Source organism: Ochotona princeps, chromosome 6, assembly GCF_030435755.1.
Source record: "Ochotona princeps isolate mOchPri1 chromosome 6, mOchPri1.hap1, whole genome shotgun sequence".
Lineage (NCBI taxonomy): Eukaryota > Metazoa > Chordata > Mammalia > Lagomorpha > Ochotonidae > Ochotona > Ochotona princeps.
In genome coordinates, this window is record NC_080837.1 from 17,366,692 (window position 1) to 17,387,162 (window position 20,471).

The 20,471-nt window shown below is 41.3% G+C and overlaps 1 protein-coding gene across 4 annotated transcripts in view; it reads left to right on the plus strand.

Moving 5' to 3' along the window:
• Positions 1–20,471, plus strand: part of CSNK1G1 (casein kinase 1 gamma 1) — a 131,147-nt gene that overhangs the window by 17,132 nt on the left and 93,544 nt on the right. The window contains exon 1 of one of the 4 annotated variants that reach the window (XM_058665688.1): positions 3,375–3,419. The exons of the other annotated variants lie outside the window; for them this stretch is intronic. The gene's annotated coding sequence lies outside the window, so the exon portion shown is untranslated. Of the gene's footprint in view, positions 1–3,374; positions 3,420–20,471 lie in introns of those variants that run through there. 4 annotated transcript variants of the gene reach the window in all.

Sequence of the window (20,471 nt, forward strand, 5' to 3'; positions counted from 1 at the left end):
CAGCAGGGAGCTGGGTTGCAAACTGAGCTGCCAAGTCAGCGCTCTGATATGGTTTGCATTGCGGTGACTTAACCTTCTCCATCACCATGGTGGCCCCACACTACGATATTTCCTAAGTGATTACTGCACCGATTGATAGAATGGGTCCTTCTTCTCACATGTTTGCTTTTATTATTGTAAACTGTACATAATGTAAAGTGTGCCATTTCAACCATCTTAAGTATATAATTCCATGATAGTAAGCACACTTGCACAGTTGTTCAGTCATTGCCACCGTCTGTTCCCAGAACTAGTTCACATTTTCCCACTTAAGTCAGATGCATATGAATACACACACTTTTTGAGAATCTATTCATTTACTTGGTGTAAAAATCCAGAAATGATATTTTTGGATCTTAGGGTAATTCTGTGTTTAATTTTTGAGGACTCCACACCATTTTCCAAAGTGTCTATTGCTATTTTAAATTTCCATCAGCAGTGCACAAAGGTTCCAGTTTTTCCACATCCTCAGTGATGCTTAGTTTTCAGTGTTTTGATTATAGCTATTAAAGTAGGTAAGAAGTGGCATCTCTACATTTTTTATTTGTGTATTTCCTAATCACTAGAGTGATGTTGAGCATATTTTCATGTGCTTACTGGTCATTTGTGTATCTATGGACTTTATGATTTTAGCTCCCTGAATTTAGATCTTTGATTTATTTGCGGTTAATTTTAGACGCAGTGTGAAGTGAAGAGCCACCTTCTTTCTTTTTTCTTTTTTTTTTTGAACGTGTATCTTTCCATTTATCTCCTTGCTGTTTGTTGGCTAGACTAACCCCACTAATTAGTGATGTTACTCTTGTTGCGAATCAGTTGACAAAAGACATAGGGATTACTTCTGGATGCAGAGTTGTATTTTACTGATTTGCCTGTCTTTTTTGTTTTTTAAGATTTTTTTATTTGAGTGACATTGGAAGAGAGAGAGAATACAAATATCTTTCTTCTGCTGGTTCACTCCACAAATGGCTGCAACAGCCAGGGCTGGTAGGCCAAGAGGAGCTGCAGCCAGGTCTCCCATGTGGGTCGTAGGGACTCCAGCACTTGAGCCTTCAATTTGCTGCTTTCCTAGTGTACAAGCATGTCACTTTTTTAAAGAAGATTTATTTATTTTTTATTACAAAGTCAGATATACAGAGAGGAGGACAGACAGAGAGGAAGATCTTCCGTCCGATGATTCACTCCCCAAGTGAGTCGCAACAGCTGGTTCTGTGCCGATCCAATGCCGGGAACCAGGAACTTCTTCCAGGTCTCCCACGCGGGTGCAGGGTCCCAAAGTATTGGGCCATCCTCGACTGCTTTCCCAGGCCACAAGCAGGGAGCTGGATGGGAAGTGGAGCTGCTGGGATTAGAACCGGCTCCCATACAGGATCCCGGGGCTTTCAAGGTGAGGACTTTAGCTGCTAGGCCACACTGCCGGGCCCTAGCATGTCACTTCTAACTGGATTTTCTGTTACTTATGTACTCAGGTAAGAGAATGTCAGCTATAACTAGAAGAAAAATGAATCAATAGAAATAAACTTAGACATGCTGAGATGATAGAATGAGTACATCAGGATTTATAAGCAGTTAAGTTTAGGATTTAAAGAATAAATGTCAGAATATAGGAAAGTGAAGAATACAAGGGCACTATGAAAAGCTAGTGGGAAATGAAATTAAAATATGCATAGTTTTTTTTTAACAACACACTTTCAAGGAATATTTAAAAGTTTTTTTTTTTTCAAGATTTATGTTTTGCTTGAAAGTCAAGAGTTACAGAGACAGAAAGAAAGGGAAAGAGATAGGTCTTTCATCCACTGGTTCACCCCCCAAATGATGCAATGGCTGGGCCTGAGCCAGTCTGAAGCCAGGAGCCAGGAGCTTCTTCCAGGTCTCCCAGTGTGGGCGCAGGGGCTCAAGGAGTTGGACCATCCTGTGTGCCTTTTTTCTAGACCGTTAAGAAGAAGCTGGATCAGAAGTGGAGCGGTCGGGAGTCAAACCAGTGCCCATAACGATGCTGGCACTGCAACTGGAGTCTTAATTTACAATGCCACAGTGCTGCCCCCAGGTTGTTACTCTATAAATTAGGGATTTTTGTTTTTTCAGTAGACAGATTATGTGAGCAGTCTGTGGAGTTTGCAGAATTGAAGGCATAAGTCCATTATTTTCTTCTAATCTTTTTTTAATATGGTAAATCCTGTCTTTTTGTTAACTGGTTTTATTAGTTTTATATCATAAACTTTACCCCATGTAGTAATTTTTAAAGGGGGGACATAATTTCAATTTAGTTTTAATTTGTCAAGTGAAGACTATTGTTTTATTGCTTTATGTAATATAAAAAGTTTCAAAAATGGGCATATAACAAAATCAGAACTATATTAAAGCAAGATATGATTAAAGATTCCATGATTAAAGCAAGATATGTACTATAAAAATATTTGAAAATGTTCTAACACAAGTTGTAATTTGTTTTCAAAAATACTTTAAAAACCTTTTTGTATATTCTTTTCCAAAATTTTATTTAAGAGTAGAGAGAGAGAGAGCTCATGCCTACTTATTTTTTTTTTTAAAGATTTATTCATTTTTATTACAGCCAGATATACACAGAGGAGGAGAGACAGAGAGGAAGATCTTCCGTACGATGATTCACTCCCCAAGTGAGCCGCAACGGGCCAATGCGCGCCGATCCGAAGCCGGGAACCTGGAACCTCTTCCAGGTCTCCGATGTGGGTGCAGTGTCCCAATGCATTGGGCCGTCCTCGACTGCTTTCCCAGGCGACAAGCAGGGAGCTGGATGGGAAGTGGAGCTGCCGGGATTAGAACCAGTGCCCATATGGGATCCCGGGGCTTTCAAGGCGAGGACTTTAGCCGCTAAGCCACGCCGCCGGGCCCTCATGCCTACTTATTTACTCCCCAGTTGCCCGCAACAATTGGGGCAGGACCGAAGTTGAGGGCAGTAGCCAGAGACGCAGTCCAGTTCTCTCACGTGGTGGCAGGGGCCTAGTTATCTGCGCCATTGCCACTGCCACTTAAGATCTGTGTTGGTGAGAGACTGGACCCACGAGTCAGAACTAGGAGTCCAGCCCAAGTACTTCGATGTGAGCTGCAGGTGTTGTAAAGGCTAAGCTAAACGCCTGCTGCCAGCCTTTACCTTTTGGTGTTGAACCATATGTACACTTATAATCATTCATAGGCAATGCTGTGCTGTATCCTTGAAGGTTTTTAACTTCTTGTTGTTAGGACAGCACTGACAGCATAAGCCTCTTTATGCACTCAGCTATGATTAAACCAAGGTTACATCCTTTGTATTAAAACCAACTCCTCCCAGTTGGTAAATATACTTTAAATCTATCTAACTTGCCACACTTACCAGGGCCGTTGGGATTTATCTGTATGTGGAACAGGTTAGGACAAAGAATTCTTTTTCTTTGGGTAAAAAATCTTTAAGTTTCAATTCTTTCTTTTTTTCTTTTCTGAAACTTTTCACTTATGATTGAATATTCACAACAATTTAAGAATGAGAAGATTAAGACATATTGGCTTGGGTTGCTGGCTTTTCTATAATTAGAACTCATAATTTTTAGACCTTGGTTTGTTTGTTGGTTTAGTCGTAGTTCAGTCCTTTTACATGGGATATTCATCCTTTTCACCTTTAGATTTCTTGTATTGGTTGGTTTTGGTACTTAATTAAAGCACTGGTTTGATTTTTTTAGGATTGTCATGTATGTTATTTGGGAATGCTGGAGCAAAGACTACACTTCATATTGAAATAAAATTACATTAATTCTCCACGTTATTATAAAATCCTGTGTCCCAGGGTGACCAGTTAGAATTGATTGTACGACTGTTGTAGTGGTTACATCCTATTGACATGAGAACAATGTTTAGTATGCTCAGGAAGAAAAGTACTTTGCCATAGAAGTTTGGTTGAAAATAAAGTACTTTTGCTAGAAGCAGATCACTATGAAACATACAGAGAATTTCCAGGAAGTAACTGCATTTGTAACTATAAGGCATATTATTGTTTTATAACATGGTAAATCCAGTGTAACTTAATTATAATATTGTAAGGAAGTGTAAGAGACAGAGAAACATTTTATGTATGCACAGCTGAGAATTAGAGTGTAGGCTAGGAAGTCTGTATGCTAAAAGTTTGATCCCTGAAACGCATTCACTTTTCTCAAAGGTGTACTTCTGAAGTTTTCAGGAGCACTAGAAGTTTATGTAATTTTACTAATAGATTCTGTTAAGGCAAATATATGATTCAGTTAAAGCTCAGAGTAAATTAAAGTAGACAGATTTTAAAACAGAAGGAAAGTTCAGCATAGCCCAGCTAGCAACAGTAACAAAAGTGATTATCTATGAAAAGGATAGCAAAAAGTTAGGCTTGGTTGTATTTGACTTTATCTACTGCAGCAGGGCTTGAGGATACCATGTTTTTATGGAACAATCCAGTGTTTGCTTTGTCATCCAGAAAAATTGAATCATACATTTGCCTTAAGAGTCCATCCCAATTTCCATTTTTTATTTAATTGAGTTGGTATGGTGGTTAAATCATTTTATTTTTTATGTATCTAAAGGCAGAATGACAAATCTTTTACCCACTGGTACAATTCTGCAAGTGGTCTTAACAACCAGATCTAGGTCAGTCAAAAGCCAAGCCCTCCATCCTGGTCTCACATGGGTGACGGGTAGGGGAGCCAAGCACCCACACCATCCTATATGCCCTCCTGGGGAAATTAGCAGCAAGGTGGATTGGAAGCGGAATAACCATGACTCAGAAGTAGCACTTTGATGAGGGATGCCAGCATTGCAGGCAGTAGCTTAATCCTCTGTGCCACAATGCCAGATTCTGGGTGGATTATTTTTATACTTAAATTGTTTGTAAAGTTGATATTTTACTCTACAATTATAGTATGTTTAAAACTAATTTTAGAGTTTTACGATACTAAATTTTCATCTACAAGACGTAATTTCTTAATGAGTGGGCTAGGAGGAATTGTTATAGATGAAGTAGCTTCGAAAAGTAAATATTTTGGTACAGAGAATTTGCAATCCTTACATAGTCTTTTATGTTTTTTAAAAAATTATTTTTATAAAATTTTTGTAAAGATTTATTTATTTGAAAGAGCGAGATCTTCTACCCACTATTTCACTCCGTAGTAGGCTGCAACATCTTGGGCTAGGCAAGGCCCAATGTGGGAGTTTCTTCTGGGTCTCCCATATGGGTGGCAGGGGCCCAGGTGCTTAGACCATTTGGCGCTGTTTTTCTGAGGCCATTAGCAGGAAGCTGGATAATAAGTGGACTGCTGGCATTACATGTGGCGGTTTTAAGTGCTGCCTGTGCCATAGTGCTAGCCTCCAAAAATGTAGTTGAAAGGCACAGAGCCAGAAAAATGGATTTTCTATCTGCTGATTTATTTCTCACGTGATGCAGCAGCTGGGGCCAAGCCAGAGCCAGGCCAGGAGCTGGGACTCAATCCACATCATAATACAGTAGCAGCAACTTTGAGTACTTGCCATTACCTGCTGCTGTCTGCAACACAGGAGGGAGCTGAGATATGAAGGAGAGCTGGGAGTGAAACCAGGCACTCCAGTAAGGTGTGCAGGCATCATAAACAGCATCTTAACCTTTGGCCCAAATATCTACTCTATAGTTGGTTCGCAATCAGCATTCCTCATCTCCTGTTTGAAGAGCCCTTGTATATGCACATATACAGTTTGGCATATTTATGGATATATTTTGACAATATTTGGTTAGATGAATTGAGATTACTGTAGGCATCAGAAGATTAATGGGTGTGATATAGTAACAGCCTATTGAGGGGATTATAGATTAGTTAGGTAGCAGCAGTATTGGAGAAAAGAAAACAAGATTAGTCTGAAGATCAATATGTTGATACCTTTAATCTTGAAATATTCATTAACTGCTACTTTTGTCTTTGTATATTTTAATATGATCCATTTTTGGAGGCATTTAACATATTTCAGATATTGCCCTTTAGTTTAAAGACTAAAGGTTTTCAAACTGTTTTTTTTTGTTTGAAAGTCAGAGAGACACAAAGAGATATCTTCCACCCACGGGTTCACTCCTCCAGTGCCCACAACACAACAGCTGGGGCTGTGAGAGGCCCAAGTCAGGAATTAGGTATTTAATCTGAGTCTGCCATATGGGTGATAGGGACCCAAGAACTTGAGCCACCACCTACTGTTTTCCAAGATATGCCTCAGCAGGAAGCTGGTTTAGAAGTGGAACAGGGACTCAAACCAAACCTAGGGACTGTGGTTTGGGACCTGCGTGTCCCAACCAGCACTGTACCAAATGTTCATCCTAATAGTGGAGATCTTTGTGTAGCTGATGATTAAAGTGGTGTAGGAGGAAAAGCAGCAAGTAAACATCAGTTATCTTTTGAGTAACAGTGTTTTTCTTGCTCTAGAGTTACAGAGCATTGATTTACACAGAGGCTTTTAGGCAGCCAAATGCACAAAATTCTGTTAGTTTGACTGCAGTGTCTTGATCATTGAATTTGGCTCAGGCTCTTGGGAATCCTGTGGGTGTGTTAGGATTTTTGTTTCATTATGTTTGACTTCTGAACAAGCTACTAGAGGAGGATTGGTTTTGATTAGTGTTTCAAAGGCTGTGCTAAAATGTGGTTTGGGTTTTTCATTTGGTTCTCTTTCCCTCCCCCTCTCTGTTTCTCTGTGGTGAACCAACCATTTCTTCTTCCGTTGTACCTTTCTCATATTTAAATAAGAAACATCCCCTTTTCTCAGTGCTTTTAGTACTTCATAGTGAAACTGAAACATGTCTCTTATTTTTGCGTAAAGGCATTGAATACAGAGTTTACAGTACTTTTACAGTACTTTACCCTTAAGGTCTTGGGGGGACTCTACTTCTCCTAAATATTATCTTTGTAGTTTTTCACTGAACTTGCAGTTGAGGAACTGTTTCCCAGTCAAGAGTTTACACATAAACACATATATATGTATACACACACACACATACGTATTTTTAAGATGAAACTGGTGTTTTTCCACCCTTTTTTAAAGAGTTTTTTTTTTAACTTGAAACTCGGTTATAGGAAGGGAAGGAGGGAGGGAAGAGAAGGAAGGAAGGTGAGAAGAAGGGAAAGAGAAGGAAAGAGAGAGAGAATGAATCTTTAATCTATTGGTTCATTCCCCAGATGTCTGCAACAGAGCCAGAGCTTCATCTGGCTCTCCCATGGGGGAACAAGGGACCCACATGTTGCAGCATCTTCTGTTGCTTTTCTCAGGCCATTAGCATGGAGGAGGATTGGAGGTGGAGCAGCCAGGACATGAACCAGCTCCCATATGGGATGCCAGTATCTCAGGTGGTAGCTTAGTCCTATACTTAAGTGCATAATCCATCATCTGCTGCCTCCTTTCAATGCATGCTAACAGGAAACTGGGTTGGGGATAGGAACCAGGCACTCCAATATGGAATGTAGGCCTGTTAACTCCTCTGCCAAATGCCTGCCCCAGATATTTTATTTTTTGTTTTCCAACTTATTTTACTTACTGGACAAAGTTCCCGTCCACTTGCTAAGTCTCCAAATGCCCAGGAGCCAGGAACTCATTTGAGGTCTCTTTCATGGTTTGTGGGAACCAGGACCGCTGGAGCCATCACCTGCTGTCTCCCAGGATGTGTACTGACAGGAAACTAGGCTTGGGAGTGTAATCAGGACTGCATTCAGGCATGCTAATGTAGGATATGGATGTTGCAACCACATGTTTAGCCCCAAAGACTTTTCATTACATGATTCTAGTGCCAGCTAAAGCAGACATTTCTTTTTGTTAGTCTCTTGGATAGTTTTCCAGTTTATGGTTATATACAACTGTTGCTATTACTCACAAGCCTTGATAGGTTCTTGTAAATATAGAATTGAGTTATAGAAGGAAAGGGTACATATCTGCTTATCTGTAATAGCAATAAAATTGGCAAAGCCAGGGTAAAACAAATGCCAGTTATTTTCAGGGTTCTGTTAAATTAGTGTGGAAACATAAGAATGGGATAAACTTCTTGACTGTTACTATGAGGAGAGGTCCCTTTACAGATTATGTAATGTCTTTTATCTTACTAGGTTAGCTTACCTGTTTACCTCTTTTTTCTACACACTGCTTTCAAGCGGTTTGCAGGAAGAACAGGAATGAGGGGGGCAACCACTCTTTCTGGGTAGCTCCACATCTCTAATCATATTTGTTGTTTTATGTGGTGGTCATTCTTGTTTAAGTAATAATACTAAATCAGTGAATTTAAGTGTTACTATGTTCCTGGCCCTTCTGTTCATCCCTTTACCATTTGAGTCTTTCTCAAAGTCAGTGTGTTTTACCCACCCTTGAGCTTATGAAACCAATCTAACTTCCTCTTCAGAGAAGCCACTTTTAACAAAACAGTCATTTACCTATTAGTAAATTCAAACCATTTCTCTTTATTAGCAGATTGTAATATTGGGGCTGCCTTGGTTTTGATCACAGAGTATACTTCTGGTTAAATTCTGCTAGCCACAAAGAACAGGATGTCTGTTGCTTTGAAATAAAAATCATGACATGACAGATTTTACACTGACTGCTTCTTCAGTTTGAATGCCCATAGAAATTTACCAACATCCTGAAACAGTTACATGAGAGAATGGCTGATAAGGTGGAGTTAAATAGTCCATTTATGAATAATCTTCAACAAAAGGTGGAAGAGGAAAACTAGCCAGTTTAAAATTGGATGGCATTCATCTTTTTGCATAGGTAGTATAATGAAAGTAAAAGAAAAATTAAAGTGAATTTCTTCACCCTAAATATTAAGTCACTTTTAATTTTTACTGCAATTTTGTTTGTATAAATAACCTTTTTATTATTTGGTTATATTATAAATACATTAAAAATTTTAAACTTTTGGGCTCGGCGGCGTGGCCTAGTGGCTAAGGTCCTTGCCTTGATCCCATATGGCCGCTGGTTCTAATCCCGGCAGCTGCACTTCCTCTTTATCTATCCTCCTCTCAGTATATCTGACTTTGTAATAAAAATAAAAATAAATCTTTAAAAAAAATTTTAAACTTTTATTCATTTGAAAGGTAGAGATTGAGGGAGGAAGCAAGCTTCCATTCATTGGTTCACTCCTAAACTGCTTACAACATTTGGGATTGGTCTGGGCCGGGGAGAAGTCTGGAGCTAGGTCCTGAATCCAAATCTCACAGGGTGATGGGAACCCATGTATCACCTGTTGCTTCTGCTTCCCAGAGTATGTTAGCTGGAAGCTGTAATCAGAAGAGTCAAAACTCTAACTTACACACTGATTTGAGCTGCTTCACCAGAAGCTCAGCCTCATAAATATGTTTGAAAAGCAAGCCCTCCCCCCCTGCTTGAATGTATTTGTTTATCTGAAAGGCAAAGTTAGAAAGGAGAAGTAGAGCTTCCACCTGCTGGTTCACTCCCTAAATGGCCCTAATGGCCACAACAATTGGGGTGGTTGGAGCTGAAGTCAAAGCCAGGAGGTTCATCTGGGTCTCACACTTGGGTGGCAGGGGAACCAAGTGCTTGGGCCATTCTTCTGCTACTTTCCCAGGATCATTGGCAGAGAGCTGGATTGAAAGTGAAGCAGTCAGGACATAAACTTGTGCCATATGGCATGGCAGATGGCAACTTAACACCCTGTACCACAGTGCCCAAGCCCCCCATAAATGCATCTCTTACATTGTATAAAGCCATATTCTAAATACAAGAGATGTTGAGAAAGTTTAGGGAGCTTGGAAATAAATGAGGAAATACTGGAATGAAGTAGTTATTTTATCATGAAAACCTTTTGGAAAGGAACTTTCAAGGGACAAATGAAGAGTTAAGTGAAATGGAGGGGGTGGTATGATGGCTTAGTTGGATAATCATCTGCCTGCAAGTGTTGGCACCGCATATGGTTCCCTCTAGGGGCTGCTCCACTTTCAATCCAGCTCCCTATTTTCCAGCATGGAAAAACTGTGGAGGATGGTCCAAAGCCTTGGCACTCTGTACCCAAGCATGGGTGTGTGGGAAATCTGGAAGAGCTCCTGGCTTCAGATTGACTTAGCTCTGGCTATTGTGGTCATTTGAGAAGTGAACCAGCAGGTGAAAGGTGGTCTGTCTCATTGTAAATCTGCATTTTAATAAAAATTAATTAAAAATAAAGAAGTGAAATATTCATATGCTGGTGCAGTCGTATAGCATGTTAAGCAGTACCTGCATCCCTTGTGGACCGCTGTCAAGTTCCAGCTGCTCCACTTCTAATCCAGCTCCCTGCTGGTGTGCCTGGGAAAGCAGTTCCTTATCAGAGTACGTGGATTTGATAGCAAATCCTGGTTTCTGACTACAGCTTTCCCCTTATGCAGAGCTTGTGAGGCAGCAGTGATGACTTACCCAGTAATTGGGATCTTGCCACCCCCCATAGTACACTTTAATGAGTTCCTGCCTTTTGTCTTCAACCCAGCCCAGTCATGGCCATTGTGGGGATGGATGGATGGAGCGATGGATGGATAGGGCCTGGGTCCCTGGCACCCACATGGTAGACCCAGAATAAGCTCCTGGGTCCTAGCTTTGACCTAGCCCAACCCCGGACACTTGGACAATTTGGGGAATGAACCAGTGGATGTGGAAGATCTTTCTCTGTCTCTTATTAAAAAAAGAAAATAGTCATGATTTAGGTGGCAAAAAAAAAAAAAAAAGTAGAAACAAAAGCCCAAGATCAGAGAAGTATGCAAGCACCAAATAATTAGTGCCTCAAGGGTTCCTGTTGGTTCCAAATAACTGACCTTGTTGGGTTTTTTTTTTTGTTTTGTTGCATTTTAATTTATTTGAAAGATGGAGAGAGAAGGAGATGGCACTTGGACCATCTTCAGGTGCTTTCCCAGGAGCAATAGTAGGGGGATATGGACCAAAGGCAGAGCAGCTAGGACTCGATTCAGCACTCTGATATGGATATCTGCGTTGCAAATAACCACTGTGCCCCAGCTTGTCACTTTTGATTAGATACAAAAAGGTCTCAGGAGAAAACAGCTAGGAGTCATGCAATGTAAAGATCCTCCTTAAGATCAGTATCACCAAGATACTTATGTCACCCCAACACTGCACTGATTAAAGGTGAAACCCTGGGGATGGAAAATAAAAATCAGCCCAGGGAAGACAGAGAATGACCATGGATGAAGGGATAAAGAAGTTTGCCTTTAATAATTACAGTTAGAAACAAGCTGTGTGGGTGTTTGGGACCCTACTCTGTGTGATTGCAAAGTTTTTTTGTTCAAGTTTTAAAATTTTGTTTATTTTAAAATTATTTATATAAAGTGAGCAGATTTCATGTGTTCACAATACAGATTTAGGGACCTGCCCTTCCTCTGACCCCCACCTGCTCCCATTTGTGCCCACCTTCCTCCTCCTCTTTTTTCTCTCTCTCTCTAGGTTTTTATAGGGACATACTTTCAGGTTACTTCACAGTCATAGGCTTAACGCTCCATTAGATGAATAATTCAACAAGTAACAGGTAGAAAAAAGCCACTGTTCCTTAGGAGTATCGACAAAAGCTGTAAATAGTAATCAAATCCCAGAATGTCAGTTTCACACATAGATTACGTTTTTTTGTACTCTTTCTGTTAGTTACCACAAATTGAGGAAAACATATTTGTCTTTGCAATTGCCTTTTTTCGCTAAGCATAATGGTTTCCAGTTACATACATTTTGTTGCAAGAGACAGGATTTTATTGTTTTTACTGGACAGTATTGCATAGTGTGTGTGTGTATATATATGTGTACTATATATATATAATATCACATTTTCTTTATTGAATCATCAGTTGATTGACATCTGGATTGATCCCGTATCTTAGCTTTTGTCAGCTGAGCTGCTGTAAACACAGGAGTAGAGATAAGTTGCTTGTGTGCTGATTTCATTTTGTTTGGGTAAATCCACAGGAGTGAGAAGGCTGGGTCATATTTCAGATTTCTGAAAAAAACTCCATACTATCTTCCATAATAGCTGAACTAATTTACATTCCCACCAGCAGTGGATTCCACCACATTCCTGCCAACATTTATTGCTATTGGTATGATAGCCATCCTGACTGGAGTTTGGTGAAGACTTATTGTGTTTTTATTTCCATTTCCCTAATGGCTAGTGATCCTGAGCATTTTTTTTAATGTCTGTTAGCCATTTGTATTTTATCCTTTGAAAATTTTCTGTTAATTCCTTTGCATTTCTTAACTCAAATTCTTGTTTTGTTTTGAATTTATTTATTTATAAAAGATTTATTATTTATTTTTATTGGAAAGCAAGATTTACAGAGTGAAGGAGAGACAGAAAGTTCTTTCATCTGTTGGATCACTAGGTGGCCACAACGGCCAGAGCTGAGCTAATCTAAAGCCAGGCATCAGTGACTTGATGACAGGCATTCATTTTTTCCCTTTATCAGTCTAGAGTTTAGCAGTCTAGGGAGGATTGTGTTTCGTTTTTTGTCATCAGGGTCCTTGTACTACTGTGTTTCTGTTCCACCATATTTAGCATATGGTTAACCTTATGGTCCAAGATGGTTGCTTGAAGCTCCAGCTTTCACGGATTTCTTGTAAGAGGAAGGATGGGGGTGGGTGGAGCACATGCAGGCTATTATGCCATCTGTTTCAAGTGGTTTCATGGAAGTTCCACTTAGCAACTTCATTGACCCTTAGCTGCCAGGCAGTTAGGAAATGTAATGTAGCACAACACATTGTTGCCAGAAATAAAATTGAATTTTGCCTACTGAGAATAGAGGAGAGACTATACTGGGAATGCCACCAGCACTCTTACATCATATAATATTCAAAGGCTCAGTGTGCCAGCAGAAAAATCAGCATTCTAAGGTTATGTGTACCAGAGAGCAAAGGTTATATATGTTACATGTAAATACGACTACAAGGCAAAATTTATAAAATCATCATGATAGAAGTGTTTACATTAAAATAACACCGTAAGTTTGAGCTACTAGGTGACTATATAACATTGTACCCTAGTTTTTCTTTAAATTTTTTTTTTTTAAAGATTTTATTATTATTGGAAAGCCGGATATACAGAGAGGAGGAGAGACAGAGAGGAAGATCTTTCATCTGATGTTTCTAACCAAAATGAGCCGCAACGGGCCGCTACGCGCCGATCCGAAGCGGGGAGGGGCCCGGCGGCGTGGCCCAGCGGCTAAAGTCCTCACCTTGCATATACTGGGATCCCATATGGGTGGCGGTTCCTATGCCATCTGCCTCACTTCTCATCCAGCTCCCTGCTTGTGGCCTGGGAAAGCAGTCGAGGACGGCCCAAAGCTTTGGGACCCTGCACCTGCGTGGGAGACCCGGAAGAGGTTCCTGGTTCCTGGCATCGGATCGGCGCGTAGCAGCCCGTTGCGGCTCACTAGGGTATGAAACATCGGATGGAAGATCTTCCTCTCTGTCCTCCTCTGTGTATATCTGGCTGTAATAAAATGAATAAATCTTTAAAAAAAAAAAAAAAGAAAGAGAGGGAGAGACATAGAGAACTTCCATCCACTGATTAATTCTCCAAGTGGATGCAGTGGCTGGGACTTGACTAGTCTGAAGCCAGGAAGCCAAGAGCTTCTACATGGTCTGAAATATGAGTACTTCAGCCCAAGGACTTGGGCAATTCTCCACATCTTTCCCAGGCCATTAGTTGGGAACAGATTCAGAAGTGGAGTAGGCAGGACTCAAACAGGAGCCCATGTGGAATGCCAGTACCGCAAGCATAGGTCTGGCCAACTACACCATGCTGCTGTCTAAAGGTTTGTTGTTGTTGTTTGTTTGTTTGTTTTTCTGGAAAATCAGTGCCATGGGGCCAGCACAAAGGCTCAGCTGGTTGGCCCTCTACCTCCAGGTATCGATATCCCATATAGGTCCTGAATCAGGGCTGCTTCACTTCTGGTCCAGCTTCCTGTGTGTTACTCTTTCAAATGCATAAATAAGATGCCTGGGAAGGCAGTGGAGGGTGTCCAAGGTCTTTGGGACCCTGCATACCTATGTGGGGGATCTGGAGGAGGCTCTTGACTTCTGGCTTCAGATCTGCTTAGCTTTGGGCATTTGGGAAGTGAGTCAGTGAGTTGAGAATCTTTCTGTTTCTCCTTCTCTTTGTAGGTCTCCCTTTCCAATGAAGATGAATAAATCTTTGAAAAAACGAAGTCATTTATATTGCTACTGTTATAGATTGTGTAAGATATAATAATTCAACAGCGTTAAAAAGTACCCTTAAAAATTCTCAGTGATTTTCAAAGAGTTTGTATTTGATAGGCCACTTTTTCTAACATTGCAAGCTAAATCAGATTCAGTTTTATACAATGTGACTTTTATGTATGTTTGTGGAAAGAATTTAATGTTTGTTGATACTACTTGAAAGGCAGAGTCAGAGGTGGGGGCGGGGAAGAGCTCTTGAGTCAGCTGGTTCACTCTGAACATCCTCGACACTGCTGGGGCTGGGCCAGGTGAAAGTCAGCAGCCAGAAATGCCATCCTGGCCTCCCATGTCAGTGACACAGACTCAGTACCAGATTCTTGCTGCTTCATTGCCCACATCAGCCGGAAGCATCCAGATATGAGATCGAGGCATCCCATGTGGCAGGTTAACCAGTTGTCCCACAATGCCTACCCCAAAATGCTTGGAGAGCTATTTATTTTGTTAGTTTTTTAAAGATTAATTTATTTTTATTGGAAAGTCAAATTTACAGAGAGAAGGAGAGACAGAGGGAGAGAGATCTTCCATCTTCTGGTTTACTCACCAGGTGGCTGCAATAGCTGGAGCTGAGCTGATATGAAGCCGGGAGCCAGGAGCTTCCTTCAGGTCTCCCATGCAGGTGCAGGGTCACAAGGCTTCAGGCCATCTTCGACTGCTTTCCCAGGCCACAAGTAGGGAGCTGGATGGAAAGTGAGGCAGCCAGGACATGAACTGGTGCCCGCATGGGATCCTGGCGCATGCAAGGCAAGCTATCACAACAGACTCATGTTTGGAAATGTAAGAATTAGCTTCTAAGTAACCCCAAGTTGCAGAAGAAATCATACTGGGGATTTAATAATTAAGAATGAATGAAAATGAAAATCTAATACCTCAGTTTCTGGTTGTATTTCACATAATCAAGTTTCATAATTTGTGTGAGAGCTTGAAGAGCGTACATTCTCTAATTGTCAAGGGCAGTGGGTTTGTCAAGGGCAGTAAGAGTTGAGCAGGGCCTAAGAAGTTAGGAACTATCAGGGCTACTCCTGGTTTAATATTAGCTTTAACAGCCCCATGTAGTTTGACTTCTGATAGTTGTCAGCAGGCACTCTCCTTCCTTTGCTTTAACCTTCCTGACATGACAGGTCTCTAATTATACTGGCTCAGTGGTTTTAAGGTTTAAGGTTGTTGGCATGATCTACAGGGTTTGTAGAACCCAGTTTGCAAAGTCTTACTCCCAGAATTTCTGGTTGAACTGATTTGAAGAGAGACCCTGGCATGTCCATTTTGGACACATCTCCAGGTGCTATTCGGGCTGCTGTCCTAGGGACTACACTCTGAGAACCACAGCATTAGAGACCACATCCGCTTGACTACATTTAAATCTTTGTAATTGCTAGTTATTTTTCCTGTAACCCCTTTTTTCCTCTTTAATTTAAGGTTCCCCTCCCCACCCCCATCCTTACAATTTAAATCCCTGCTCTTGGAAATACTGTTTTTAAAGACTTATTTATGCATTTGAAAGAGTAACAAAGAGGAAGCCACAGAAAGCAAGGGAAATCTTACATGTACTGATTCACCCCCCAAATGGCTCCAATAAACAGGTGTAGGCCATACTGAAGGAGCCATTAGCTCTATTCAGGTCTCCCACAAGGGTGGCGGGAGCCCAAACACTTGGGCTTGTCATACACTGTCTCTTCTCAGGCACATTAGCAGAAAGCTAGGTTGGAAGTAGAGCAGCTGAAATTTGAACAGGTGCTCCTACATGGGATGCCATCATTGAAAGTGATGGCTTGACATGTTGTGCTACTACACTGATCCTTCTTGGAGGTATTTTTAACTATTAAATTGGTAGATGGTCCCTTGTTTGTACTTACTTATATTCCCAAATATGTTTTGTACTTCCGAAAGAGCCCTACATCGGGTACACCATTTCATATCCACTAGGTTGGGCAGTATTAATACACAAATGTTGATGAGTATGTGGAGAAATTGAAAGTCCCTGTATTATTAGGTATAGAATGGTATAGGAATTGGTATGTGGCACCTGAGTCCATCTTCTTGCTGGTGTCGACTCTGGGAAACAGCAGTGATGGCTTTCTGCCAACTCTGCGAGAGGCCTAGATTGAGTTTCTGTCCCCGAGATTAGACTGCTCTCCCATTGTAGGCATTTGGGAATTGAACCGGCAGGAGGGAACTTGCTCTTTCTCTGTATCTATCTGTCTCTGACTGTCAAATAGACTGGTGTAGCTGCTGTGGAAAATAATTGGGTAGTCACTTGCTTCTTAAACAGATCTTAGATATCTGTTTATTTGAAATAAATCTTTGAAACAGGTCGGGGAGTGGGCACTATAGAATGGTGTGTTGGACCTCTGCCTGCACTGCTGATGTCCCATGTGGGTGCCAGTTTGAATCTCGGCTACTCCACTTTCAATCCAGATCCTTGCTAGTATGTCTTGGAAGCAGTGAAAGATGGCTCAAGTACATGGGCCCTTGTGTCCACATGGGAGGTGCAGAGGAGGCTCTGGTCTCCTGTCTTTGAATTTGCCCAGCTCCAGCTGTTGTGGTAGTTCAGAGGGTGAAACAGTGGGTGGAAAAAATCTCATTCTCTGTGGATCTGCCTTTCAAATAAAAGCAAATAACTAAATTTTTAAAAATCTATTTATTGGAAAAGTAGAATGACAAAAAGAAAAGCAGAAAAAAAGATCTTTCATCCTCTGGCTCACTACCCAAATGCTTGCAAGTTGGGTCTAGGTCTGGCTGAAGGCAGGAACTCAGAACTGCATCCCTATTTCCTATATAAGTGGCAGGAACCCAGGTAATTGAATCATTTTCTGTTGCTTTCCCAAGCACATTGGTAGGAAGTACCAGAACTCAAATCGGCATCCATCATGGTGTTGCAGGCATTAACTTAACCTGCCCTGCCATAACACTGTTCACATTTGATAGTTTTTTTTGGGAGGGGGCAGGGGTTTGTTTTCTTTCTTGCTTGCTTGCTTTATTTATTTATTTTTATTGGGAAGTCAGATATACAAAGAGGAGAGATAGAGAAGAGGAACCTCTGTCTGCTGATTTACTCCCCAAGTGGCCACAACGGCCAGAGCTGAGCCAATCAAGCCAGGAGCCTCTTCCAGGTCTCCCATGTGGGTGCAGGGTCCCAAGGCTTTGGGCCATCCTCGACTGCTACAATCAGGGAGCTGGATGGAAAGTGGGGCTGCCGTGATTGGAACCAGCACCCATATGGGATCCTGGCGCATGCAGGGTGAGGACTTTAGCTACTAAGCTACAGTACCAGGCCCATTGGGTTGTCTTTTAAAGGTTTAATGTAGACTGTGACAGACAATTGACCTGACAATTAACATACCTGGGTTTTCTCATCAGAGTGCCAAGGTTTGATTCCTGGTGTTGGCTCCTGATTCGTGCTTCCTGCCAATGCAGACCCTGAAAGGCAGCAGCAAGTGATGGTTCAGATAACACATGTGAGTTACCTGGATTAAATTTCCTGGTTCCAGCAATAGCCAAACTCCAACCTTTACAGGGATATGGGGAGTGTAATCGCAGATAGGAGCTGAATCTTGTCTGTCTACATCTGTATCAAAGGAGAAAAAGTGAAAAAAGAAAATTTTATTCAGAAAGCTTGCACGTTCTAAGAATTATTTGCAGGCCTGATGTGGTAGCGTAGTGGCTATAAGTCCTCGCCTTGCACATGCTGGGATCTCATATGATCACCGGTTCTAATCCTGATGGCCCTGCTTCCCATCTAGCTCCCTGATGGTGGCCTGGAAATGCAGTCGAGGTTGGCCCAAAGCCTTGTGACCCTGCACCCTTGTGGGAGACCTGGAAGAGCTACTGGCTCCTGACTTTGGATTGGCTCAGTTCCAGTCATTGCAGCTGCTTGGGGAGTGAAACAGCGGAAGGAAGATCTTTCTCTGTCTCTCCTCATCTCTATATATCTGACTTTCCAATTAAAAAATTTATTTGCAATATAAATCTCCTTGCTAGTTAGGATTCCAATTGGCTATACTTTTATTTTAAGATTTATTTGTTTTTATTGGAAAGGTAGATTTGCAAAGTGAGAAAGATCTCCCATCTGCTGGTTCACTCCCCAAGTTGCTAGTTCCCAACTGCCCAGATTACCTGAGCTGATCAGGAGCCAGGAACCAGGAGCTTCTTCTGGGTCTCCCACATGGGTGCAAGCTCCCAAGGCTTTGGGCTGTCCTCAGTTGCTACCCCAGGCCACATGCAGGGAGCTGGATGGGAAGTGAGGCAGATGGCATAGGAACCGCCACCCATATGGGATCCCAGTATATGCAAGGTGAGGACTTTAGCTGCTGGGCTACCGTGCTGGACCCCCATTGATTATACTCGTTTTGTAGTTCGTTACAGTTTTGTCTGCGTGAGTTGTTTTTACTTATTTGGAGGTGGAGAAGCAAACATTGATCTCCCATCTACTATTCATTCCCCAAATACCTGCCAACAGGTAAGGCTGGATCATGCTGAAGCCGGGAACTGGAACCAGATCAAGGTCTTCCATGTGGGTGGCAGGGAGTCATCAGCTGTTGCCTTCCAGAACAGTGTCAATAGGAAGCTGGAATCAGGAGCAGAGTCAGGTCTTAAATCTAGACAGATTGATGTGTGATGTAGTTTGTAGATTAAGCTGCGTCTCAGTTACTGTGCCTAATGCTTGCCTCTGTGTCAGTTATTTTTAATCATATCCATTTTCATCTTAACATTATTTTTAAGGTGTATCAATTAAGTGAATTTAGTGACATAAGCATTAAGTGTGGCAGGTAGCATTTATGCTGATGGTAGTTGACTTCTCAGGCTTAAAACGGGTGGTGAACATCTGGTCCACAGACCCCGTAAATGCAGTGAAGTCATTTGATCTGGCCCTGACAAGGAAACGGCAGACAAAACTTAAAATGCGGTTAACTCCATGGCCGCAGGCAGACAGGCAGGCTTGCTTGCTTGTTTATTTTTATTCAAAAGGCAGATTTAGAGGAAGAGGCAGAGAGAATCGCTCTTCCTGGTTCACTCTCAAGTGCCGACAATAGCCAAGGCTCTGCTTGGTTGAAGCCAGAAACCAGGACTTCGTCTGGGTCTCCCATGTGGATCTCAGAAGCCCAAACTCTTGGTGCATTCCCAGGCAAATTAACAGAGAGCTGAATTGGAAGTGGGACAGTCAGAAACAGGCATGTGTGTAGGAAGATGGCATCACAGGCAATGGCTAAAACCCCCCTGCTATGCCACAGCCACAACCCTGTGCAGGCCAGTTTTTAAGTTAATTTTGTATGGCCTGCAAATGATGTTATTAATACCCAAATTATTCGGAAAAGGTTTACCATCCCTGGCTTACAGCATAAAAGAAGGAAAAGAGAGTATGTAAGTGTATTAGGAATGAGATTTGCATTTATTGTAGTTTTGTTTTATATATATATGTTTTATATATTATATATAATATGTAAAATTATATAATATATATGTTTTGTGTATTATATATAATATATAACACAAAACAAATATATATATATTAATTAGAATAAGGAGTGAAGTGAGGGAGTGAGATCTACTTAATTGAAGGTATTTGTTTAAGTAAATTTCAACTAATTGACATTGGTTCCATTAAGCATGAGCTTATTCTGTTTTAGGGACAGGGATTGTTATCAACATTAGACCTGTGTAAGGAACCCAAGTTTTGTTTGCTCCTTCCGGGTGCAGAAACAGAAACCTGGGTTTGAAGTGAAGGTAGGACGCAGTCTTAGGTGGTTGTTTTAGGATATGTCCCAAGCAGCACCTTAAACCCCTGCGCCACAGTGCCTGCTTTATTCCCATTGTTATTGGGAGAACTCTAGCTTATGCCAGAGTTCAACTTTTGAAACAGAAGTGTTTTTTAAATAGATGAATTATGTGCAAATTAAATCAGTGAATCTGTTTATTAAAAGGCATAAATTATTCCATGGGCAAATTTTGCCCAAAATAGGGACTGTCCTGGAAATGAACAACATTCACCATGGGAAATAGGAGACACTAAAGTTTTCGAAGGTCGGGAAAAGGTTTCCTAGCAGAAAAAAAAAAAAAATTGTGACTGAATTTCAAAATTCCTACACACTGAGTGAGCATTGAGGTGTGGCCAAGTAGCTCCCGCTTTTCATGCCAGCATCCCATATCAGAGTGCTGATTTGAATTCCAGCTGCTGTACTTCTGATCCAGTTCCTTGGTGTAGTATACCTGGAAAGTAGTGGGTGATGCCC